Source organism: Manis pentadactyla, chromosome 5, assembly GCF_030020395.1.
Source record: "Manis pentadactyla isolate mManPen7 chromosome 5, mManPen7.hap1, whole genome shotgun sequence".
Lineage (NCBI taxonomy): Eukaryota > Metazoa > Chordata > Mammalia > Pholidota > Manidae > Manis > Manis pentadactyla.
This window is the reverse complement of record NC_080023.1, coordinates 168,079,457-168,105,935: the sequence shown is the minus strand read 5'-3', so window position 1 is coordinate 168,105,935 and position 26,479 is coordinate 168,079,457. Positions and strand designations below refer to the sequence as shown.

The 26,479-nt window shown below is 51.2% G+C and overlaps 1 long non-coding RNA gene across 1 annotated transcript; it reads left to right on the top strand.

The window, feature by feature from the left end:
- LOC118920707 (uncharacterized) lies at positions 1–26,479 on the top strand. Its single transcript, XR_008998012.1, has 3 exons — positions 1–443; positions 4,034–4,108; positions 22,951–26,479. It is a non-coding gene; the product is annotated as an uncharacterized LOC118920707 (long non-coding RNA).

Below are 26,479 nucleotides of genomic sequence, written 5' to 3'. Positions count from 1 at the left end.
AGAATTTGAGGACTGATTCTCAGAACTGGGGATTCAACTCAGCAAGGGAGTGACATGGGCTGCTCCTTGGTTTTAAAGGACCTCTCTGGCTGAGTGGGCAGAGGGAGTTTCTGGACGGTGGGAGGGAGGCTTCTGCACCAATACAGATAAGCAACAATGGTGGTAGAAGGAGGTGGAGGCAGAAGGGAGGACTCAGAGGCCCCTCTGGGCTTCAGGGGGCCCAGCAGGAAGTTGGTGGTCAGGAGGCCCAGCAGGAAGCCTACGACCCCCGTGCCCACCCCCACACTGTGCAGGCCTGTGGCTGCCCCAGGGCTGGGAAACGTGCCTGGAATGTCAGCCACCAGGCCCAAGTGGGACTGTGCCCGTGGGACCCGCCTGACCAGGGCAAGCACCCTGGCCACAGCCCTGCCCACACATGGAATCCCTCGGGCCCACTGAACAGGGTAAGTGGTAATTACAGGTTCTGGAACAGAGGGGGTGGTGGGGGGAGGGAACCACAAGCCAGTGCCTCTGCCACAGCCACTCTATTTACTGAACACCTATTATGTGTCACCTATTATGTGTAAGACCTCACCATCCCATCCCATCCCGTTGCACCTCGACCGTGTGCCACTGGGACCTCCAGGTGACCCGTCTTGCAGATTAAGAAGCTGACTTGCCTACAGCCCCACAGTATGAGCCGAGACATGCAGGGGTAGAGACTTACACCCAGGATCCCAAACCTGGCACACCTTCTTCGTGGTTGTATTGGCAACAAGCTGCTCCAGAGAGCAGAGTGGGTCAGGAGGAAGAGCAGGACTGTGAGCCCCCTGAGGCTTTCTCTGCCCCGTCATCTGCCAAGTAAGTATTAATTTATTCATTTGTTCATTCATTGAATCACAAGTGTTTACTGGGCACCTGCTCAGTACAGGTACTGTGCTGGGGGCTGGGGCTGGGTGTACAGCAATGAACAATGCAGACACACCTCCCCACCTGAGTGACAGTGACATTCCAGTGGAAGAAGACAGAAAAATAAAAGGATAAACAAGCAGGGTAATTTTCTAGGATAAGCTCTAAGTGCTAGGAAGAAAATAAAACAATATGGGTGATAGAAACGAGGGGCTAGCCAGGGAGGTCCTCTGTGAGGGGTGACCTTGGAGCTGAGTCCTGACTGCAGAGAAGGAGCCATGAGGAAAGCTGAGAGGAGAGTGCTCTCCATTCCAGAGGAAAAAGCAAGTGCAAAGGCCCTGAGGCAGCACATAACTGGCATTCTTGTGGCCCAGAGAGGAGGTCAGTGTGGCTGCAGCTGAGTAGAAAAGGGGGCAGAGTGGACTGGCTGCGGTGGGGGAGGGAGTAAAGTCAGAGAGGGCTCGAGGGCAGGAGAGGTGATCCCCAAAGCCTTGTGGGCTACCGTAGGGACTTTGGCTTGTGCTTCAAATACAGTGGGAGTCATGGAGGCTTCTGGGTAGAGGAGGAACAGGATCTGTCATGGGTTCTAAGCAAAGTCCTCTGGCTTAGGAGGGCACAAGTGGAGGCAGTGAGACCAAAGAGGAGGCTATTACAAAGGTCCCAGTGGGAGAAGGCAGTGCTAGCCCAGGACAGGGCAGCAGAGGTAGACCCCTGGACATTTGGACAAGCTTGCTGGTGGGCTGGGCATGGGAACAGGAGAGGGAAACCTGGGTCTGGAGCCTGGGCAGCCAGGAGGCTGGGAGTGCCATTACTACAGCAGGGAAGACCCCCTGTTTGTTATGGGGGCAGGGGAGCACCTCCGGGTATTAGGCCTCATCCCACTGAAAGAGGGGCACCTAGGCCCCCACACATTGCCTTAAGCCCAGAATTAGAAAAAGGATCCCATGGATAGGCGGCCTCCAAATCTGGGACACCAGGGATGAGGTGCTGCCTACGTGGTGAGGGCAGATGCTCTTTCATACCTTAACCTCACCCCACAGTGTGAACCATTGTTCTTTGTTCTGCCCCCTAGAATCAGTATGTCCTTCCCATCCACCCACCAGCCAAACAGGGCTGAGGAGGACTCACAGCCAGTTCCTCCACACCTTCAACCAGGCTGTGCCCTTTGCCCTCTTCGCCTGCCTCATCCACCTACTCATCCCACCCTAGAAGCCTTCAGGAATGGCACTCAACATCCTCCACGGGCCCCACAGCTGAGAACTCTGCTCCGGCCCCTCGCCTCACACTCCCCTATCCATCTCATCGTCACCTGGCCCCCATTTCATAGATGGAGGGATCCAGGTTCTGAGAAAGGGGGCAGGTTCCCCAGGTCATAGGCAAGGTCAGTGGCAGTGGCAGAGCCCAGTTCAGTTCTGTCTGATTCCAAAGCTATACTTCCACGAGGTACAACTGCTGGCTTAGGTGGAGGAAGCCAGCCCGAGACAAGGGTTTGGGGTAAACAGTTTTTTCGGGAGGTGATCCAGAAACACCAATAGGGAGTAAGGAAGTGAGGCAAGGAAGGAGGGTAAGCAGGTCACCTCTGTGGACTTGGACCCTGGGGACCTCTGGGAGGAGCAGGACACACCTTAGCATTGTCCCACCCTAGGGGCAAGGAAGCCCGGCTATTGACATACTGGTTCCCACCTCCCTTGGCAAGGGTCTCTCACTTCTGCCCCACACTCCTGCAGCCACAGGAAGCCCTTGGGCAGAAATACTCAGGACATTGGCCACAAGTGTAACCTCCTATGTGGCCATCCCAGAGTGTCCTCTGTTCCTCTATTGTCCTCATGCTGCCTACTCTGGCATTGCCCCAGATCTTCTGACCCAAAAACATAAGCCTGAGAAACCAGAGCTGGTACAGATGGGAAAAACTGAGGCCCAGAGGGGCCACTCACATGCCTTGGGCTGCCCAACCAGAAAGTGGCCAAATGCACCTCCCTTCTAGGCCTCCTGACTTCCAGAACAGCGCTGGCCCAGGGACACAGACAGATGACCTTCAGTGGGATTCAGCTGAGCTGCATGACCTTGGGCAAGTCCCTCTACCTCTCAGAACCTCAGTTTCCTCATCTGAAAAGAGGGATCATAAAAAAAATGACTTCACAAGGGTTTTGTGGGGATTCAATGGATACCAGATAGAAGAGACTTAGGACAGCACATGGCAAATAGTGGGTGCTTATATCAATATTGGTGTTTAAACAAGATAGTGGCTGGCACATAAAAGCTATTCAATAAATGGAAATACCAGTGTTACAGCTGTTGTTGTTTAGGACCTGTTCTGTAATGGCCAGAGCCCAGATCTGTTGTGCTGGGACAAGATGTTGGCTGGGCAGCCTCCCCAGTTTCCTGGTTTCCCCAGCCTCTTGCTCAAGGCTACCTAAACTTGGGGGAAATAGGATGAGGAAGGGGCCAGGGCCCATAGAGGCCTGCTAGTGGGAAATGCAGGCAGGGACCCCGCCTGAGAGGCCCCCATTCACCCGTCCACCCATCCGCCTGAGCAGCCTGCCCATTCCACAGGGGGGACGCCTCGTCTTGCACAAGACAGGAAGGAGGAGGCCCGGGGTGGCGGCGGGTGACGCCAGGACCCCGTGTCCACTGGCTGCAGACAGGATGGGCAAGGGAGGCCCCAGGCAGGCTTCCTGTGTGCTGAGTGCACTGGGCAGAAAGGAGAAGTGGGGCCCAGGGTCACAGGGAGATCCGCGCAGCACCTTCCCCTCCTCAGCCCCACTGTTCTGCCTGCCCACCCTGATTCAGCGGCCCTGAGTTCAAATCCCAGTTCTGGCCATCTCCCAGCTGGGTGACTTTGGACAATGCAGCTGTCAGGACCTATGTTTCCAGTCACTTCTGGGGAGCAGGGAAACGTCTCAAGCTTCCCCACACCTTTGGGGCATTGTCAATATTATCCCCATTTCACAGATGAGGAAACCAAAACCACAGAGTGTTTTCAAACAGCATCTATTATACTTGAAGATTAAGGCGCACAATGGGAGAGGGCAGGCCTGAGAACATACTGCATGCCAGAAACACAAAGATGAGGTCAATGTGACCCTTAGCCTCCTTCCTGGGTCCACAGCAGGCATTACTAATTAATTACGATTCTCCCTCCTAGGGGCCCGGATGCAGCCTCGGAACCCTGCTCAACACAGCTCTGCAGCCACTGCCAATCCAAGCACCCGAGGCCTGAGTTAAGTAAGGAGAGTACGTCTGCCCCATCCACCCACAGGCTGGATCAGAGGGAAACTTTCCCAAGAAAGAGGCTGTCCTCTGGCAATGCTACCTTTGGGTACTATCATCAGGGACCCTGAAACAAATACACCCCTGCAGGCCTGGATTCTCAGGCTCCTGTCCTCGGGGACAAACCTCATCTGAAGAAGGCAGCTACAGAATAAGCATCTGCCCAAATGGGGTTGCAAAGTGCCTTCTGAATAGCCTGCAAGGCTGGAGCAATATACTGGGGGAACCACAGGCAATGCCTGGACTTTGGGGGAGACATCAACAGAGTAGCTGGGGCTGGGCTGCCTTTGGAGAGGGGGGTTTGCGGTCCAGGGTGTGGCAGGGAGGGGCCCAGGAGGAGGAACGGCCGGATCACCAGTATCCTGTGAGCTCCACCAGCAGTGCCAGGGAAAGTCCAGTGACCCAGGGTGGATAGCATAAAAGGAAAAATGAAACCGAATGCAGAGCCCTGGGGCTCCCGCCAGCCCTGGCTGTCCCTGTACTCACTGCCATCATCCTGGTCCAAGTGACCATCAGTTTTCACCTGGACATCTGCAGTTGTTTCCGACCTGGTCTCCCTGTGTCACCCTTGTCCCCTATACAACCTTTCCACGTGGCAGCCAGAGGAATCAAAAATGTAACCCCAACCAAGTCACTTCCCTGCTTCAACCCTCCACCGATTGCCCATCACAGTTAGGATAAAATCCAGAAGCCCTCTCCAGCACCACCTCCTGTTTCTCTCCTCTCCATTCATGCCTCCCCAGGAACACAAGCTTCTTTCTGCTCTTTAAGACAGCCCAGTTCCCACCTCTAGGCCTTCGTCCTTGCAGTTCCCTCCACCTGTAACACTGTTTCCCCACATTTTCCCTTGTGGCTGCATCTCATTGGTCTCAATAAATGTCACCTCCTCCCAGAGTCCCCACCCCCGGGCCACCTTAGCTGCCTCCCCTATTGCTCTCCACCACACCCTCTGGTTATGTCTTTGTGGTCTGCATCCATGTCTGAAAGCATCTACTCGTTTGTCCAGCCCCCTCATCAGAATGCCAGCTCCAGGAGGCAGGCATTGTACCCACTCGGGTCACTGCTATGTTCCCAGAACCTGGTAATACAGTAGGTACTCAATAGATACTTGCTGAAAGAGACTGAGAGGAAACAGCTTAAATCAACTAGTGGGTTCTCACTGGGATCATCCACGTCCCCACTTGCTGTCCCTCCCTAGGAGTGACAGGTTGCCCACCCACCACCACCACTACCATGTGTCAGCCCCCAGGAGGTGCACAGGGCTGGAGAGAACTCTGATTTCAGCAGGAAAGATGATCAGTTAGTGATGTCTGCCACAGACCAGGCAGGGTAGTGGGGCCTCTGCAAGCATTTGCATCTGGTTTGTTCATTGCTGTCTCCATAACACCCAGAACAATGTCTAGAATGCAGTAGGTGCTCAATAAATATTTGTTGAATGTCAAATACATGGGTTTTTTAAATCTAATTGGCTACTCCTTTCAAGAAGAAAAACATCCTTGATTCATTCAACCAACAACCTGTCAACAAGCCATTCAGTGAGGCCCCACTGTATGCTAATCCTGAGAATAGTCTGGGGAGAGTTTCTGATCCTCTCCTCATAGAGGAGGAAGCCAAGGTGATGGGATTTAACCAAGGTCACCCAGCTGGGTTCAGCTGACCCCAAAGTTCTCCAAGAGTGCAATCCTGCAGTTTGGCATGGGAGAGTGAAGCCTCTCCCAGGCTCCTACCCTCCCCCAGGGTACCCCTAGTCCCTTCCCTAGGGTACGGGAATGAGGACAGGCGGCCCCTGCTTCCCTTCTGGGGCATGTCACAGGGCTGTGGTTAAACGGAAGCAGGGCCCCTGCCCATCCCGGGCGTGGGCCTCCGAGGGCCTTGCCCTCCCCATTCCCAGCCCAGACTCTTTGCAGCTGACCACGGGGCATCAGTTCCCTGTTCCTCTTTTCTCTGGGCGGGAGGAAGCAGGTTGGGCCATGGGAAGATCCAGAGACTCAGTTTCCTGACAAGTGGGCTCAGCCCCTTCACGTTCAGGAGTTGGTCTTTAGGAATGGTAGAGATTTGAAGAGAGCATTCATGAAAAATGCCAAGCCAGAGCATAACAGGTAGTCAGACAGGAAGGCAGATGTGGGCAGGGTTGCCTCATAATCCCATCTCCCTGCTCAAACCCTCTAAGGCTTCCCACCGCCCTCAGCGCAAGACCAGGCCACTCTCCCCATGGAGCACATCCAGGCCCTTGGCCTTCCTCACTCCACACTCACCCCTCACCCCCACTCCAGCTACATGACCTTTTAGATTCACCTATTCCCTCTGCTCTGTCCCACCACAGGGCCTTTGCACGTACTATACTCACTTGTTGAAACACTTATTTCTCCCCTTCTCATCTACTTGGCCTCTGCTCACTCTTCAGTTCTCAGCTCAGCTTTTCCAGGAAGGTTTCCTAACCTTGCCAACCACAAAGACCCTCCTGCCCCATTATAGGCCCTAAAATCACTTTATGCTTGTCAATTACAAATGGACATTTCTGAGGATAACGTGGTTAATATTTGTTGAATGAATAAATGCAGAATGAATGCAGCAACAGGTAAGTCACACCCTCCAGGTACTCCCTCCCATATCCTGCTCTGGCCTGGGGCCCTGTCCCCCACCTGGTCTGCCCAGACATCTCTTCCAAGATGGCTGCTTTAGCCACCTCACTCCTGGTCCCCAAAGTGCCACATCCCTCACTGCTCAGAGGCTTACCTTCCCGGATGGTAACCAAGGGGATGAGCCTTGATCATGGGTGTTTAGACTGGGATCCCCTGAGCCTGGTATCCTAAGAATGGGCCTTGGGGTCACCCTAGAGAAGATGTCAAGGCCAGAGGCCCTCACCCCTGACATGAACCAGAACAGTCCCCCGGCCCCACCCATTATCTATGTTATATTCAGGGCAGTCACAACTTAGGCACTTTGACAGGAATTCAACTACATGTGATCAGCAAAAAATAACAAGACAGTCTCAGAGAGAGAAGAGCCAATTGCCTGGTGGATATACCAGGGGAGGGAGGCGTGGATTAGTGGTTCCCCCACAGCCTGCATCAGCTCAGATGTGGCCCTGTTCCCGCACTGTGGCCCCAAGAGCAAGCCAGGCACCCCCCTGCCAAGGTGGGATCCTGCACTGCGGGGAATGGCAGGCTGAATTTATGGAAATCATACATCCTCCTCAGCTGGGGAGGGCTGTGTCCTTTCTGTGGAATCTCCAAGGGGAACTTGGCCACCATACATTTCTACCTTACTGGCCAGCGTTACAGCTTGCCCTTGGGGGATCGGGGCCACCACACTGGGATCTTCTGCTGAATAATGGGTACCATAGCTTGGAGAAAAGAGAAAATAAATGAAAACCACTAGACAAGATGTTCCCAAAAGGAGCACCGAGGGAGGACAGAAAATTCCTGAATGCCGTTCCTGCCAAGTGTCACCCCCCAGGCTCCTGAGGGCTCTGTGATGCAGTGGTGAAGACCTGGGCTCCGCAGCCCTTTGCTCTGGGCAGAGTGCAGGCTCAGAGATCCTCTCCCCACTTCCTGGGACCTTCGGCCCACCCCCAAATTCCAGGCAATGCCCCTGAGATGGGAGGGGCCCATCAGCCCTCAGCTAGGGATTATCTGGGACCCAGGTAATGTCCACACAGGCTGCATCCCTGGGAGGAGCTGCTGAGATGGTCACCAAGCAATGTTATGTGCACCTACTGTGTGCCGGGCCCCATGCTGAGCAGGACACTGTTTCCGATTTGCCAGAGCTGTGCTTTAGAGTAGGGTCAGGGTGGGTGCAGGACACTGAACAAATGAACAAATAAATACAGAGAGGGGATGATAAACACTCAGCAAAAAATAAATCAGGATCAGGGGTAGGTAATAATGGAGAGGCTCCTATATGGGGTTGTCTGGGGGCCTCTCTGAGAAGTAGAGGCCTGAATGAGGAGAAGGAGGTCATGGAAAGATCCAGAAGAACAGTGTTTCAGACAAAGGGAACAACATGGGCAAAGGTGAGGAAGGTGTGGGAAAAAGCTTGGTGTGCTGTTTAAGGAAAAAGGAAAGTCAGTGCGGCCAGAGGGGAGGGAGGAGGGCAGCTGAGCTCACCAGGGATGGGTCAGAGGAAGGCAGGAGAGGGCCCCGCCTCACCTCAAGGGCCATTTATGGAGCCTCAGGAGGGGCAGGCAGCAAAGGAGAACAGAGAGCTGGCATCTAGAGGCCTGGGAAGATGGTACTCAAGGAGTGGGGAGTGGCCCAGGGGGCCCAACTCTGCCAAGAGGACAAGCCAGAGGAGGCCCAGCACAGCCTGGACCCCCAGTGTGACCTAGAGGTGGGACGTAAGACTGGAATGGTGATGCCCCCACCACCTTCAGAGCCCCAGCTATGTCCCCACCACCTTCAGAGCCATATTTCTTTGACGCAGCAGGACAGGCTGAGTCCTGATTGGTCTAAGACAACCATGAAATTCCTTTCTGGTTTAAAGGTGAGTATGTGACACCATTGTCACATTATCACAGGGCAAGTTTACTGGAACATTTAGGAAATATTTTCCTGCTTGATGAAAGAGTGAGATTCTGGATGAAAAAGATCCCTTTTCTGCCCACCCCCACCTTCCTTTCCTGGTTAGGATGTGGTTATGCAGGAAGCAATGTCTGGTGCCACAGCAGCTTATGGGGCCCAAGAGGAAAAGAGAAGTGAAGAAATGCTAACCTAGAATCCAGCTAACCAGCCCCATATCCAGACTTCTTGTTCTAAGATTTAATTAAACGTCTTTACTATTCCAGGCAGGAAAGATGGACTAATTGGGAGAAGAGGAAAATAGGAATGAACCCTGAGACAGGGGAGAAAATAGAGAAGGGGAGGTATGAGAAGGCTGAGAAGGAGTCTTTTAGAGAAGATTTTATTTGGGGCAGCAAGCTCCAGGGAGAAAACAGATACTTAAACCCTCACCTGTAAGTCTAGTATGCAATGGATAGACACACCTAATGCTACAGATGGGGAAACTGAGGCCCAGGGAAGTCAGCAGTTGCACAAGGCCACCCAGCTAAGGAAAACTGGCTTGTGCACCACGCTGACTGCCTCCCACACGTCCTTGGGCCTCTCTGAGCCTCAGCCTCCTCATGTGCCAGTATAAGGACAGCACGTAGTGGAGGTGTCATGAGTCCTCAGGGCCCAGGAAGCACTCAGGAAAGCAGCTAAGAGGTAGAGAGTGCTCAAAAACACCTAGGCACAAGGCTGGGGTGCATGGCAGTCTCCACAAGTGTGAGTTACTGTTCTTACAAACAGTAGATCTCCCATGGAGAAAACAAGTGCCTACTCTATACCAAGCACATTTCTAGTCCTGGGCATCCATTACCTTGTTTAATCCTCATGATAGCTCAGGGGGCGGGATTCACCCAAGTCCTGGCTGCCCCAGCCCCATGTTCAGTAAATCACCCTTGGTGAGCACCCACTGCACCCCCACTGCAACTGAGTTCCCTCCATGCCTCACAGGACAAAGCAGCTTACTCTCTGAGAGTGAGACTTTCCCAAGTCCTTTGTCCCTGTGTGGCTCTCGGCAACTGCCAAGGGCCTCTCGGGGCTCACTTTCCACATCTGTAAAAGGACATTAGTCACAGGCCCCCACCTAGCCTGCTGTGGGGACCCAGGAAAGCCCTTAGCCCAGTGCCTGGCCTGAGTTAGAGCTTGACCAAGAGGAACTATGGTTGCTGGCCCTTCTTGTTTCAGGAGGCTGGCCCTGCCTCCTGCTGGAGCCCTGGGCCTGTCAGGTTGGGGAGCTGCGTGCCTGGAGTGTCCCCAGGTCCCAGCCCAGGAGCAGGAGGAGGGGGAAGGGGCGTGGAGTCTCCTGGGCCCACCCACCCGCCTTGCCTGAGGCCCTGGCTCCAGCTGCACCCCACGGGGGCCACCCAGCTCTGAGGACCCATTGTTCCTGTCTGGCTCTGCGCCAGGGTCCTGGCCCTGCCCAGGCTCCCACTTCCTTCTAAGATCCCATGCCATCCTTGGGGCTTGGGCCTCCCTACAGGGCCCTAAAAAGGGTGCCAGACGTGGCAGCAACTCAGCTGTGGGAGCAAGAGTTCGAATCTCAGCTCTGCCATTTCCAAGGGCTTGACCTTAGGCCCTTGTTCTCTCTGAGCCTTAGTTTACTTGTGTGTTAAATGGGGTGACAGGACCTCACAGAGCTGCAGTGAGGATTCTGAGAGTTTAGGGACGGTGGAGAGCCCAGCATGTAGTAAACCTCGGGGAACATTAGTCCCATTTCCTCAGCTCCCCCCAGGCCTAGAGGACAGAGCCAGGAAGAGCAAAGGTAGGGCAGGGAGGGGCCAGCTGGTCCTGAAATCAGGGCGCTGTGAGCAGAGCACTGGACAAGGACTCCAGGGCCAGGGTCCTGTCTTTGACCCCGCTGTGTGACCTCAGGCAGACTGCAGACATCTCTGGGTCCCAAAATGAGGGAAAGAAGGGGCTGGAATCCTCCTCCCTCCCTAGGAAGCAAAGGAAAGGGGTGGAGTCAAGCTTTCTTTTCATTTTTTTATTTTCAGCACAAAGGGCTTGAATGAAAACCAGCTGCAGAGACAGAGAATCCTATTGTGAAGGCTCCCAAGACCCCCAGGCAAGCGGAAGAGGCAGTTTCTTGGGTGTTGGACTGGGTAAACAGAGGCCAGGATATTGGCCAGAGACACTAAAGACAGGACAGCTGGGGGGGTGTCCACTAGCCCTCAGGGCGCTTCTCTGGGAAGCCAGCCCCCCCCCCAGGAACCTTCTGCTCAGCCTTGATGTCTGTGTCCAGACCTGGGAAAGCCATTTTGCCTCTCAAAGCCTCAGTTTTCTCATCTGCAAAATGGGTACAGGAATAGCACTTGCGCTCTAATTAGGAGTAAGTACGTTGGTACAGTCTCAAGGCAGGCTCCTCAGTCCAACAGACTTGGGTTCGATCCTGGCTGTGTGACTCAGCAGTTGTGTGACTTGGGGTAAGCCACTTCACCGGTCTGTGCTTCAGGTTCCCTGTCTATGAGATAGACACAACAACAGTACTAACCTACTGGGAAGACGAACTGAAATGACTCAGCAAGAGCCTAGAGCAGAGAAAATAATAATTACTATTGTTTTTCTTCTTATTGTCTCATGAGCTCAACCTGATAAGGCCCCCATCCTCAGAAAGCTTTCTTTCCTCTTAGTACTAGTTCATCTGAGCAATTCCATCACCTACTACGTGCCAGTCTCAGCAAAGCCAACATTTCAGGTGAAGATGTTAAAGACAAGACTTGTGTATAAAGGGCTTGGCACGTAACAGTTGCTCAGTGACCCCATTTACTCAACACTTGGCCGCCACAGCTGCTCCATGATGTGTTCCTCCTAGGCTCTGGGATGCAGCCTTCATAGGGTCCTAGGCAGAGCATCTGGGTGGGGGTGGGAGGCATGTGGAAGAGGGAACATCCTGTGATGGAGGATGCCTCCATTGTCTCTGGAGCCAAAGGAGTTCAGGGTGGGCTTCCTGGAGGAAGCAGTTATAAATAAAATAACAACCATTGAGCATTATTATGTGCCAGGCACTGTTCTCTTTTCTGCAGGTTTTCTTCTCACACACCCATTCTATGGGTAAAAGTCTGAGACTACAGACCTCCAGCAGTCTGCCTAAGTCCCACAGCAGACATGGGGGAATTTGAAGCCCACAGTCCAACTCAGTCACTGCACTGCTTCCCAGGCAGTGCCCTCCAGCCTCCAGGCCTCTGAGCTGGCTCTTCCTTCGGCCCAGATCTACCCTCTCACCATCTCCCTTAGCAGAGGTCGCCCCAAAAAGTCTCCTCTGAAGCCTCCCCTGCCCACCCCTTGAACCCACTGAAGGCCTCAGCCCTTTACACACTGAGGAAGAGGCGGAGGTAGAGGACAGGGCGTCAACCAGTACGAACTCCTTAAAGCAGAGCCGGGCCTTTATTCATTCTGGAACGGGAAATGGGGCAGACATCTGAGTCCTCACTGCACGCCACTAACTCGATTCTCACAACAAATCAAAGAGGTCAGCTCCAGGATTATCCCCATTTTCCAGGGTAGAAACTGAGGCAAGGAGATGTGGAGGCCTGTGTGATTCCAGACCCTGCACTGCCTCACCCCCACTTTGCTAAAGGAATGAAGCGAACAGCCTTGGGGAGCTCCAAAGTGTCTCTGAGCCTCAGTTTGCCCATTTATGAAACGGGATGACATAGCACCTGCCTCTCAGGGCTGGAGGGAGGATCCATGCATAGCTTAGCTCACCTGGGGCCTGGCCGGAGGGCACCGCTCCTGCAGGCTGGCTGTTGTTATTACCACTATTGATTATTATCACATGACGTGCTCCATCAGACCTGTGAACCCCTGTACCTGCAGTTCTTCCTGTAACGAAACCCGTCTGCCAAGGCCTCAGCAAGGGGCCCTGGTGGCTCATTTAATTACAATCTTTGGGGAAAAAAAAACATCCCCAGGAGCTGCTGGGGAAACCGCCAGTGTGGCTGCAGGCTGTGGGGGGTAACCTGACGCCCCTCAGCCAACTTGGCCCCCAGGCCTTTGTCTGAGTCCAGCCCAGATTACTCGCCTATTTTTCCAACCCCAAACCAGGGCTGGCATGAACTCAATGCTCTGCATTGTCCTGGGACTAGGCCCCCCCAGGGTCCCCGGGCCAGGCCTCATCCTTCCTCTAGCTGGGGATCCTGCCCCCAGGAGAAGGCAACTCAAGGGAAATCAGAAACGCAGAAAGGCCCACTGGGACACGCTCCTGTGTGCTGGGTCCTAGGCTTCATGCATGTCACCTCATCAAACCTGCACAACTTCACTGCATAGAGAAGCTCACAGTGTGCCCATTTTCCAGGTGGAGAGACTGAGGCCTGGGGAGTCACATCATCACCCAAGTTAATGCAGGTGTAATTGGCAGAGCCCAGGTCAGGCTGAGTCAGAACACTTTCCCAGGAGGGGGCCTGGGTACCCTGGGCCCTCAGCTCGAGCAGGGCATCAAGGGACTTCTAGGGGAGTTGAGCCTTTCAGCAGGAGGCTCCTTCTGCATACTTCAGGGAGTAGAGCTGGAGGAAACCTGAACCATGGGGCAGAGGGTGTTGTGTTTAAGGGCTCAAATTTCCCCAAGAACTGCTCTGTGTTCAAGTCCAGCTCTGGGCCCTGCCTGGAACATAGCTTACTCCTCTCTGAACCTTGCTTTCTTTTTTTTTGAGCTACAAAACTAGGTGGGGAAAGGATTCAGGCCACCAGCTGTGTGAAACACTTAGGAGATAGCAGGTAGTGTTTGATTAACAGGAGCTTAAAAACCAGAGCTTGAAAATGGCAAAGGTTACCAGCAGGCACATAATAGCTGGGAAAAGGGAACTAAGATGGCAAGAGATCCCCCCATGTCACCCACGTCCCAGGGGCTAGAACTGAAAACTGACCAGTGCCAGGGGCTACCATGAATACTCACCCACCAGCCCAGGGAGGCTAAATTAGTGACCTGCCCTCTTCTGCTCCCCCTGGCCTCCACTTTCCCCACCCTGATCTGTGCCTGGGAAGCTAGCTGACCTGGGTGAATGCCACCAGCCCTGCTCTAGGTTTCCTGTGGGGTTCCCTGCATGGAGGTGTGGACAGAGATGGGAGGGCAGAGGAGAGCAGAAGGGCCCCCTCCCTCTGCTTCCCCTGGCTGGAGCTGTCCTTCCTGAAGGTCTCAGCTATTGCCAGCATCCCTTCCATGCACCCAACCCTGCAAACATCAGCTCCCTGCTGGTGCCAGCCCCACCCCACACCTTTCCTTCTCAGTTCCCTTAGCCCTGCCACAGTTTTGAAGAGTCCCTGTATCGAACTCTCCTCAAGCGAGCCAGTCTGAGAGAGGTCTGTTTCCTGCCAGACCCTGACTGCTATAGATCTGAAATAAACATGGCAAAATGTTAAGATTTGACAAAGCGGGTGATGAGGACTTGGCGCTCATTATACCATCTCCTACGGTGTTCCGGACGGTGGAAAGATCTAAAAAAAGAATGGAGACAGCAGAGAGAAAGCCAAGTTCTGCAGCCAGGAGGCCCAGCCTATCTGGGAACCTGGGTGAGGGCCCAAGGTCAGAGGAGGTCATAGGGTCCATCCCCAGCCTTGGGCCACACTCTCCCACTTCTCTGTCCTCCTGAGCCCCTTCGCACCTTTCCCCTTGTCTCAGCACTTCCCTGCAGGAAATGGGAACCACATGGGGGTTCACTGCAGAGGGCTCCCCAGGCAGGACAACTGTACCCCCACAAGGAAGAGTCAGAAGAGTTGGGCTCCCACTCACAAGTCCCAGCCAAAGAATCAGCAGCAGAGGAGATCTGCCTCCAGTGGGACCTCACAATCAGTGTGGGGTGGAGGGCTGGACAGGGAGGGACCCCACGGAGAACACCCACCCCTGGAACTCCCTTGTATGCCAGCCTCAGGTTCTCTAGCTGACCAGGCTCCTGCTCAGCTCTTCTGACAGAGAATAGTTTTGGAGTTTTTTTGTTTTGTTTTTTGGGGGTTTGTTTGTTTTGACATCTACATACACAATTACTCAATCTGTAACTTGTCATACATGCCTAAATGGAATCATTTTGTGTGTACTGTTTTGATTTGGCATCTGGCCTTTTTTCTCACTTTTCCTTCTCTGCAAAAGCCTCTTCTCTCCCCATGTTGACGTTTGAGAATGTGTTCTTACATATTTTTCTGTAAGCATGAAAATCCTATACAGACTTTGCCTGGATAAGGGATTTCTTTATCTGTCATTTCTTTTACAAATCAGGATCACATTGTACCACCTTCTCAGCATCCTGCTTTTCTCATTCAAGAATACAAACACCAAACAAGAACTCATACTTGATTGCTCATAGCAGAATTATTCACAACCACCAACAGGTGCAAACAACCTAAATGTCCATCAACAGATGAATGGGTAAACATAATGGGGTCTGTCCACACAATAGAGCATTATTTGGCCGTAACAAGGAATGAAGTATTGATACTTGTGCTACGTGAACCTCGAAAACACACTAAATGAAAGAAGCCAAACACAAAAGGTCATATATTGCATGATCACATTTATATGAATATCCAGAATAGATGAACCCATAAAGACAGAGAGCAGGTTGGTGGCTGCCAGGGGGCTGGAGGGAGGCAGCAATGGGGAGTGACTTTTTAATGTGGATGGGGTCTCCTTTGGGAGAGATGAAAATGTTTTGGAACTAAACAGAGGTGATGGTTGCACAACATTGTGAATGTACTAAATGTCACTGAATTGCACACTTTAAATGGTTAATTATTTAATGATTAGTTTAAATGGTTTCTTTTGTATTATATGAATTGTACCTCAATTTTTAAAACTATAAAAAAAGATGAATGTATACATTCCTCCTTTTTAGAACAAAGAATACTATATACACTGTACTTTACCTTGAATTTTTTTCAATTAAAAATAAATCCTAGAGGAAAAAAAATACCTATGTAATAAAGCATATTTAAAAATAAACAAACAAACAAACAAGAAAGTCACTGTGAATTGGGAAAACTGTAAACCATTTTTTAATATTATGCTTTTGCTGTTCCCTCTGCTCTAACCACTGTTCCCCCAAATGGATGCATAATATTCCATGGTGTGGACAGACCAGAATAGAGTCCCCCAATTTCCTCAAAATAATGAATGATGAGTTCTCACTTTGACTGTCATTTGGGGGTGGGGTGGGGTAAGTGGGGGAGTTCTCTAGACATATGTAGACACCAGGCACTTTACACATAGGATTCTATTTTGCCTTTACTCCAACCTGTGTTTTCTCCCATTTTTCAGATGAGAAAACTGAGGCCCAGAGAGGAGTAGACAGGAAGTAAGTGAACCAGAACTCCAAGCCAGGTCTGTCTGATCCCAAAGCCACACAGCCCAGGCCCACTCCTTGCTGGGGATACCTACCCTACTAGGACATCTAGTGGGGGAGACAGAAGAGAAACAAGAGGAATCAGTATCCCATGGGGCCTATTCCCAGATATCAAGGTTATAGAGAGAAATAAAGCAGGAAAGTGGGAGAAGAGGCAGTAGGGAGGTTAAATGTGTGAACAGAGCAGTCAGGACGGGCCTCCCTGGGAAAGGATATTTGGGCAAAGACCAGAAGGAGATGGGGAGCGATTCCTGTTGCTTTCATCCATTTGGGGGGACAGTGGTTAGAGCAGAGGGAACAGCAAGTGCAAAGATCTGGAGGCAGGGAGCTACAAGGAGCTGGGCGTTGCTGCGGCACAAAGAGAAAGAAGCAACGTCACAGGGGCCACAGGGGGCTTAGAGCCCAGCTGGGCTTTATTCTGAAATACCATAGGGAGCCATGGAAGGGTTTGGAGCAAGGCAGATTAAAGCTTAGATCTGGTTTGAAAAGCTCCCTCTGGCTTCTCCAGGAGGGGTGGGCGAGCAGGAAAGCATGTCTGTGGCGGCTCAGGCAAGGTGGGGTTATCACAGAGATGGAGAAAAGCTGTCTGACGCTGGAGGTCTGGTCTAGGGGACGAGGAGTGGGCCAGCCCGCCTCCTGTCCATCAGTGTGCCCCTGAATGTAGGCCTCTCTGGAGGAAGCCATCTCCCAGCCTCTCCAGAGAAAGTGCCAAGAGGGGAAGGAGAACTTTGCTGACTCATGAGCCTCTGGGCCTCCCAACTTCCCCTCAGGGGAGGCCTAAGCTCAGATGATGGGTGGGGAGCCCAGTGGAAGCAGAGAGCAAATAAAGTAATTACAAGTGTAGTTAAGTGATAGAAAGTAGCCAGGGTGACCTGACTTGTGGGGATGTCGTCAGGGAGGGCTTCCTGGAGGAAGTGGTGTTTGAGCCAGAATCAGAATAACAAGTAGGAGTTTAACTAGGCCAAGGATAGAAGGAAGAACATCCCAAAACAGAGGGAACAGCACCTGTCAGGGTCCTAAGACTAGAGGCAGCCTAGTGAGTTCAAGTTTCTGAAAGGAGGCCTGATTGGGCAGAAAGAGCCCCATGCGCCAAGCCCAGGGCAGGCAGTAGTCTAAGTCAGGGAACACACCCAGGCCAGCCCCACACCTGGTCAGCTCCTGGCAGACTGCTTCTCTGCCTTAGAGGTTGCATTGGTGAAAATCACCCACCCCATAAACTTCTCTGAGCTTCACCACAAGCCAATAAAATAATAAGCATATTTGGAAGAGAAATAAAGGAAGTCCCAGAAACTGTTATCCTCCTTGGAGAGACAAGGAAAGCAGCGCCCAGAGAGCAGAGGTTACCAGCTTTGACAAATCGCACTGCAGGAAGGTTGCTGCGAGCTTCCACACCCAGCACGAGCCTCCCTGGCTCCCTCCCTGCTTCTCACAGGATGGGCTTGGCCACACTTGGAGGGGGCCCCTCAGCGGGGCAGACAGTGGCCGGTGGCAGCAGAGGCAGCCAAGTGCTCTAGAGCAGGAGCTGGCCCCGTGCCTATGGAGGCTAGTGGCGGGAGGTGACAAAGAGGAAAAGAAGAGACAAAGAGAGGAGAGACAGGGGTACCCAGAGACATAGGAGAGAGAGAGAGAGAAGGGAGGGGAGGAGAAGAGAGGGAATAGAAGAGGCAGACACAGAGAGAGAGAGAGACAAAGAGAGGGTGAAGAGCAAGACAGAGACAGAGACGAAAAGGAAGACAGAGAGAGACAGAGCCCCACCTGGGTGGGGCGGGTGGGCCCCAGAGCCAGCTGATCCTCAGTGCCTCCCAGTCCTGAACTAGCCATTGCTGTAACTTTAAGAACCTTGCAAAAATTCCAAGGTGTGACTGTAATGCACTAATGCTCACTCGTTCACCAAGCAAGCATTGAGTACCTACTGCATACTGCACGTCAATACCATTTCAGGCACTGGCACACAGCCCCAGACTCAACCTGCTGGAGCTGACACCCTGAGGGGCTGCAGGCAGTTGCCACATGAACAGACCCACGGTGTGTTTCTCCAAATAGTGGGGAAGGGCTTGGGAGGTGGAGGCAGGGAGCCCGGAGCAGGTGTCGCAGGAGGCCCTACTCCAGAGGCTGGGCAGGGACAGGTGACAAGGGGCCCAGCAGATCCTATGAGAGGAGGGGAAAGAGCCGTGTGCATGGAGAGGGTGCAGCAGTCCAAGAGCAGGAGCCGGCCCTTCATGGGGCAGCAAGGAGGCCAGCAGGCCGGAGCCGAGGTGGGGAGGTGAGCCAGAGGGGTTGGCTCACGCCAGGCCACACAGGACCTCTGAGTGAGGTGGGGCCCGGGGAGCGGCCAAGCAGGAGAACATGGTCTGACAGCTCTGAGGGGCTCCTCAGGCTGCACATGTGGAGAACCGACTGAGGCACCCGGCAGAAGCAGGGAGCCCACGGAGGTGGTGACCACAATGGTCAGAGCAAGAGACGATGGGGTTGGACCAGGTAGTGTCCAGGAGGGGGCGAGATGTAAGGGAGTCTGGAGGGAAAGAGGCCTGCAGGCAGCACCAGGGCCCTGTTTGAAGACTCGCATTCTTAGGCAGTCCATGAACCAGCCCCCTTCTGACACAGTGAGCTGCCCCCACCTCTCTGTATCACAAACTCCAGAGAACACGTTCAATGGCCCCGAAATAAGACTTCCCAAATGGGAGGAGTTTGCAGATGGAAAAGAAAAGGGGAGGGGAGGGCAGAGGAGGATGGGAGGGGAGAAGGAGGAGACCCCCCTGCCCCTGCCACAGACGCACAGACCCTCACCTCACACATCTTCCAGAAACCCTCACAATGATGGGATAGGAGAAACGCACTCCCCTGGAGGTGTTCACTACACTGTGGTAGTAATCACTTTGCAATATGTAACTGGATCAAATCAACACATCATACACCTTACATTTCACAATGTTGTAGGTCAGTGATATCTCAGTAAAGCCAGTGAAAGGAGAAGAAGGGCACTCCACAGTGGGACAAGGGCCCAAGGGCCCTTTGCCTCTTTAGGAAACATTGGAAGAAACTGATTCATTCCTACCAGAAATGAGAAGAAATGGTAATAATAGCAGTCACTGTTCTACATACCAACAAGAGGCCAAGGACTTCCCAGATATTATTTCTTTTTTATAAACTGTCATTGTGTGTTTGGATTACAAAATTAAGAGAATCACTGTAAAAATAAAATGGGGCTTGGGGGGAAGAAGAAGCATTCTAACATTACAGAAATATATAACTCACTCGCCGCCAGTCATACAGGCCTTCCCACTGCTCCTCAAACATTTCAGGCCCATAACTGCCTCAGGGCCTTTGCACTTGCTGTTCTCTCTATCTGGAATGCGTTTACCACAGAGAGCCAGCCATATGGTCACTCACTCACTGCTCACAGAGAGGCCTTCCCTGACCAAGCAGCAGCATGTCCATCATGCCTACGATTCTTTACAGAACTGAAGAATCACAGTGCCACCTGATACTCTTGGTTTATTGTCTCTCAGCCACCACTAGAAATGTCAGCTCCCTGATGGCTGGGATTTTTGTCTGTTTTGTTCACTGCTATATCCTCAATGTTCTGAACAACTTCTGCCACACAGTAGGCGTTCCATAAACACCTGTTGAGCAGGTGAATGAATAAGTAGTAAGTACAAGCATGACTGAAACATCTCCTCAGCTAGACCAGGAAAGGAGTTCTCAGAAGGCAGCAGCTGGGCCTGGCACACAGTAGGAATTTATAGAAAGAACAGATGGAGAGTGGGGGCATCAGGAAATGAGAGGTGCCAAAGCAAAACAAAGGGAGAAAACAAGAAAGAGAAGGAAGTACTTATCCAGACTCCCTGAGTGCCTGTCCTGCCCTAAGCCCCACCCCGCCTGCCCATGTATTAGTTCACTTCATCCTCATGACAGCCCCATGAGGTAGGTTTTATTTTAAGCCCATTTTCCAGATGAGAAAATGAGACTGAATGAGAGGAAACATTTTTTCCCAGGTTCCACAGCCAGGAAGGGGCAGGGCTGGTGTTGAAAATCAGTCCTGTCTACCTCCAAAGCTAAGGCTCCAAGCTGAGTACACCCCGCCCACCCACGCTGTCCACAGTGGCTGAGCACCCAGTGTGCACCAGGCATGGGGCAGACCCAGCTGGTGGGAATGTGAGGCTCTCGGGGCTGTCAGGCTTTCAACATTTGTAAGGGAGCTGGGTATCCACATATTTATATGCAATCTTTAGCTCTTCAAAGCCAGACCCAAATCAAAATTCTAGAAAACACTCTGCAGTCTAAAGAAAGCATTTCTGATGGCTGCTAATTTGAGACCCTTGGTCAAGGCTTGGGATTTCAGAGAACATGGCCGTCATTGAGGGTAGAGCAGGTAGAGAGGGCTTCCTAGAGGAGGTGGAACAAGGCTACCTTGGGCCTAAGGAGGGTGGAGCTGGGCTGAGAAGAGGGGACCTGTGTGAGGAAAAGCAGGAGGGGGCCTTGGGCTGCTATCAGGCCATGCTGGGGTCAGGGCAGGCTCCTGTCCAAGACTCCCTGAAGAAGTCCAGCAGGTCAGACCAGAATGACACCAGGAACACCTAGGGGTCAGAACACCAATGCTCCCTGCCCCCTCCCTCCCTCCATGCTTCCTTTCCTTCTTCCTTTGGCCCTCTGGGATCTGAACTGCCTAGGAAATTCCCCCTGGGAATTTCCCATGGAGCCAGCTGGAGGGAGGTACTGAGCATGGCCCAGTATAGTGGCTAGGTGGACTAGTAACAGTATATTCCTGAGCCCTTTCATCCATTGGTCATTAAAGATAAGAGAGACTCAAGCAGAAAACGTCTGAAATCTAAAATATAATGTATTGGCTTCAAAGGAAATCATGACGTTTAAGTAAATGCCTTTGAAATATAATACTATATCAACCAGTCAACTATAAGGCAATGTTTTAGTTTTGTTTTTTAGTTATATATAAATTCTGTGTTGTGCAAGATGTAGATGTATTTTAATGTTTAACATGATTGGGACTGGGTTTGAAGCCTCCTTTACTACTTACTATATAGGAGACCTTGGGCAAAATACCTAATTTCTCTGTGCCTCCATTTCCTCATCGGTAAAGTGAGGTTGAGGAGAGTAACCAGGGTCCGGGGTTGTTGTGCATCTTAAAGGAGAAAATTTGTGTTAAACACTTAGAAAGTACTTAGCACATAATAAGCATTCAGAATAATGAATTCTGGAGACATCAGTATGAAATCATGTTTAGCTAAATATAGAAATATTTACAAATAAGTGTGTATTCAGGGTTGGTATACACACATATACTTCTTGGCTCTATCAGCAGAGAAAGCCTTAAAGAAATGCCTACCCACTAGCACTGGGCACACCTGGCACCCAGATTTTGGTTTCTAATACCATTCTCCAAAAAAAAAGAACCAGGGCTCCATGGACAAATGGATGATCTGAGGGCAGGAGACATACAAGATGAGCCAGAGCAGAAGTATGGAAGTGCTCAAAAAAACAGAGACAAAATAATAACAACAAAAACCTACACTGATGGGGGTACATCAAGGGGTCAGGGAGCCAACTGAAAGAGCTCCCAGTGGTCAAAGTTGGAACTATCTGAGCAAAAAAATAAAGTAGTATTGAATTATATCGCAAAGTATAAATAAAATAAGCATAAATAAGTATAAAATAAATACTGATATAAGTAAACAATTGGATATATATCAATAGGAAGGAATGTACAAATCTGCCATGCAGAAGAGCTCTCAACCATTTATGTAGCAGACCTAACTCCCCACTCCTTAGGTGGGGGCTATACAGAGCAACTCCCATCCAGAGAGAACAGTGTGGAAGGGGGTAAAAGAGCTTGACAGTGAGAAACCTGACAAATACAACCTGGTCAACAACAACAGTTGATAAATAAATCAACCGTTGAATGAGATAACTAATAAATAAATAAATATGATCGCAATAGTATCATAATATTAATAAATTATTGTATAATTATTGTATACAATACAATGTATTATATATAATAAATATTAATATATAAATACAATCACAAGATAAATAAATAGGATCGATAAATCCTATTGATAGTATGTACCCTCAGTGTGACATAATAAAAATGGCACTTTACTTCTGAGAGTTTCCTCCCCAAAACCCATAACTACAGTCTCACCATGAGAAAAGCATTGGACAAATTCTCCCAAGAAAAGAGAGCCTACAAAAAACCTGACCAGTACTCCTCAAACCTGTCAAGGTCACCAAAAACAAGGAAAGTCTGAGAAACTGTCACAGCCAAGAGGCGCCTAGAGGAACATGACAGTTCAGTGTGATGTGCAGTCCTGGATGGGGTCAGCAAAAGCTAAGGAGATCCGGATAAACTGTGGACTTTAGTTCATAATAATTCATCGACACTGGTGCATTAACTCTGACAAATGTACTATACCAATGTTATGGCATTCATCACAGGAGAAACTGGGTATAGAGTGCTCTCTTTTCCATTTTTCTGTAAATCTAAAACTGTTCTAAAAAGTAAAGTCTGTTCTCAAAAACTAGATCATTTTTCCAAAGTGCTTTTTCCCACACCCTCATTGTTCATTGCACAGCTTTTTCCAAACCTGGCCGATGCCCCTCCAACACTGGGATCTTTACTGCTCTGCCATCCGTTCTGTGAGTTCTGGGCCTCAGGCTCCCACAGCAGGCTCATCTCTAGGCTGATGGGAAGCCACCCTTTGTGAAACCCTTTCTGTGTGGATATTGTGTCTTGAGCCAAAGGATCTGCTCTCCTGACATGGGAGCAGTTCTTGGGTTAAATCATCCTGCAGATGTGTGTTGTTTACCTCAACTTCCAGCAACTGCCCTTGTCAGGTTAAATTCTCAGTATTCATTACTAACTTGAGGTTAAACGTTTTTCTTCCTTCCCTTTTTTCCAGTTCTCTCAAGAGGCATCCCTGTGCCCCTGTCTCCAGGCAGGGGTCCATCCAAGAGGTGGTTGGAAGGTTCCAGAAGGACGCTGCCTGCAGCAGAGAATTATCTCGTTCAAACTGCCAGTTGCGTCTTGGATGAGAAACCCTGCAGAAGAGTAAGGGGTGGGCCCCAAATCTCTGGACACCTGCCCCACGTCTTCTCACTGACCCCAAGGGCAGCTGACGCTATTTTGGAGGAAACAACAAAGGGGAAACATATGGCAAGACACCCATTTCTCAGAAAGTCTGGGTTGGAAGTCAGGAGACCTGGGTTCAAGTCCCACATCTGCCTCTGACTCACAGTGTCACCTTTGGCCACTCACTTCCCCTTGTCTGGCCCTCAGGTTCCTCGTCTGGGGGTGAGGGGGTTGGACCGGCTGATGTCCCAAGCCTTCCCCAGTTGACAAGATGCTGTTGAAATCAGGGCTAGGGATATTATGCCCCCTTCCCAGCCCACCTCACTGTCCTAAAAGCACTGAAGTCCTGAGAGGGTGGCCACATTCCCAGCTAATAAACTCACATGCCGTCTAACACGCAGCTTTGGCACCTTGCGCTGTGATGACCTGTTACCTGTGTTTCTCAAAGTGAGGCTGCGGGGCAGGGTGTGCGGGCACCCTGCTTTGAGCTGCCTGAGCCAAAGTGCCCAAGCTCTGGGCTGGAAGTGAATCACCATGAGTTTGCACTTTGTATATTGTAGTCATTCATAACGTTGGTCTTTGTTTATAATAATCACCATGGGAATGAAATTAAAATTCCTCACACCTTCCTTAGAGGCCCTGCAGGACCCGACCCTCTCACTTGCTCTGTTTCAGCCACAGTGGCTGCCCTGCTATTCTTTGGATCCACTTAACTTATTCCTACCTCAGGGCCTTTGCCCTGGCTATTCCTTCACCTTTGGCACCCCTCTTTAAGGTCACAGCTGCTTCTCAGGGAGGCCCTCTCTGGTCCCCCTAGTTAAGAAGGTCCTGGTCACTCTCCATCACACCTCCATACTTTTATCTCCTCTAAGCCTTTACCATGGTCTGAAATGATGCTGTTTGCTTACTATCTATCTGTCCAAAAACAGGGGTTTGTCTGCTCTGTTCTGTGGTGTGACCCCAACACTCTGCAAGGGCCTGACACATAGTAGGGTCTCATAGTAGAGGCACAGTGAATCAGTGAATAAGACTAGAATCATAGAAATCCTCAGCAGTGGCCCTAGTCTTGAGCTGGAACATCCGGCATTTATTGAGCACCTACTGTGTGCTGACCACTATGCTACAGCTTCATCCCTGGGGTGGGTGGTTTCATCGTCTCAATTTTGCAGATAAGACTAAAGCTCCAGGCTTCAGAGCCTCAGAGGATAGCGTGCCTTGAACCCAGTCTGAGAACTCCAGGGTTTGGGCTTCTTCCGCAATGAGAGAGACACTGGGAAGGGAGCCGGGCTTCCCCCCCACACACTCCTTTTATCTAAGACAGAGCCTCCTGAGCACCACCCTGTCCCCACCGCCTGGTGGAGCAACTGGGGCCAGGATGGGAGCTGGGTGTGTGGACAGCCTGGCCTTGTGCCAGTCAGTGCCAGAAACTGGCTTGGGGAGCAAAGAGTCTGGACCCAGCCTGGTGGGGGGTGATGCAGGCCACTTGTCCCAAATGGGCTCCTGGTGTTCCGTGGGGCATGGAGGGTGGCAGCAGGTACAGGGTACCTCTGGGAGCCCCGAGGTTCAGGCCCCTGCCTGCTTTCCCCTGGAGGTAGAGCGAACCCTAGGGTTCTGGTCTAGCCCTTGCTCAGTTTCATGATCTCAGCCTGGCACAGTTCAAGTCATTCCACAAGCCTTCTCCAAGCAGCCCAGACCCAGAGCTGGGTGATGCCGAGCATAGAACAAACTCTGGCTCCCAAAGTCTGCCCTTGAGGGGCCGCCAGGGTGGGCAGGGAAGCAGCAGGTAAACAATAACCAAAAGTCAGCCTGTAAGTCCTCAGTGCAGATCCCTCCTTAAACACTTGCTGGCTGTGTGTCCTTGGGCAAATCTCTTAACTTCTCTGGGCCCCCATCTGCTTCCCTGGAGATAATTGTGCCTCCTACTCCAGGAGAGATCCCAGCGCAGGAGCTGGCAGATGGGCAGCGCTGCTGATTCAAGTGGAAGTTTTCCAAATTCAAGATCTACTCTGGAAACAGAAAGGAGGGAGAAGACTGGGTAGCACAGGTTTCCCCTCCAGCTGGGGAAGTTCCCCAGTCCTCCTCCTACCCCCAGAGGAGGCACCTGCCTAACTGGGACTGGAACACCGTGGGAGTTTGGCACAGAAAAGCAGAAGGAAGGGCACTCCAGGCAGAAGGCACAGCCCGGGCAAAGGGTAGGTGTTTTGCTGGTGAGCCTCCTTCTGCCCTTGGGTCTCAGTTCAAATGCCACCTCCTCACAGGGGCCCTCATGCTCACCCCCTGTCCTCCATCTAAGCAGCAGGCCTATTTTCCTCCTTGAACGAATGACAATCTTTCTCATTTGTTTATTATTTGTCTCCCCTGCCAAGCTCCCCCAGTGCAAGGACAATGCCTGTCCTGTTCAATGCTCTGTCCTAGAGTCTAGCACAGCACCTGGCATGCAATAGATGCCTAGCAACACAATGCCCACAATTTGAACAAGCTACTCTCCCATTCTGTGCTTCAGTTTCCTCATCTGGGAAAGCATCACAATAACACCCACCTCTTAGGGTTGTTGCAAAAATTAAATGAGCCGATGTTTGTAGAGCCCTAGAACAGCTCCTGGCCCACAGTAGGTGCCCGGCAGAAACATATAAATAAAACACACATGAACACATTACAGAGAATTACAGATGCATAGATTAGAAAGTCATAATATTGTTGGTCACCGAGTTGTATAATCTATTACACTGTGGTTTATGTTTACATTTCATTTTCTATTTTACTTTTTCCTGACTTTTTATTTTGACAAATTGTAATCCATAGGAAGTTAAAAAATAAAAAACAGAACAATAAATGCCTCAATTCACCAGCGGTTGACTTTCTGTTTTGTGTACTTTCCCTCTCACTAGATAGAATGAGAAAAATGAATATTTATACTTTTATTTTCTTGTCTGACCCATGTGGCAGCAAGTTGAAGACACCAAGATCATTCACCCCTAACCTCTTCAGCTGCTGATTTTTCTTTTTAAATCTCTCACTCAATGGATGTATGAATTCTCTGGAACCAACTGTAACTTGATTCCTGATTTTAGAAATCTGTAATTCTACAAGTCTACAAATCCATGAATCCTTGAATCTGGAAATATTTGGGTCTAGCAAACATCATCTGCGGATTCTCAGTCTACACGTCTGAGGTTGTCTCTCTCTCTCTCAGTTTCCCGGATGCTTTCCCCTACGGGTCAATCAATCTGCAAGGCGTTGAGCCTGCTACCCTCAGTCAGATTCCACCACTGGGTGCCTCTGAGCCCTGATTCCCACTTCCCAGAAGCTGAGGCCTGGGACTGAGCAAGGGGAAAACCCAGCTGATCCAGGCTCCTACA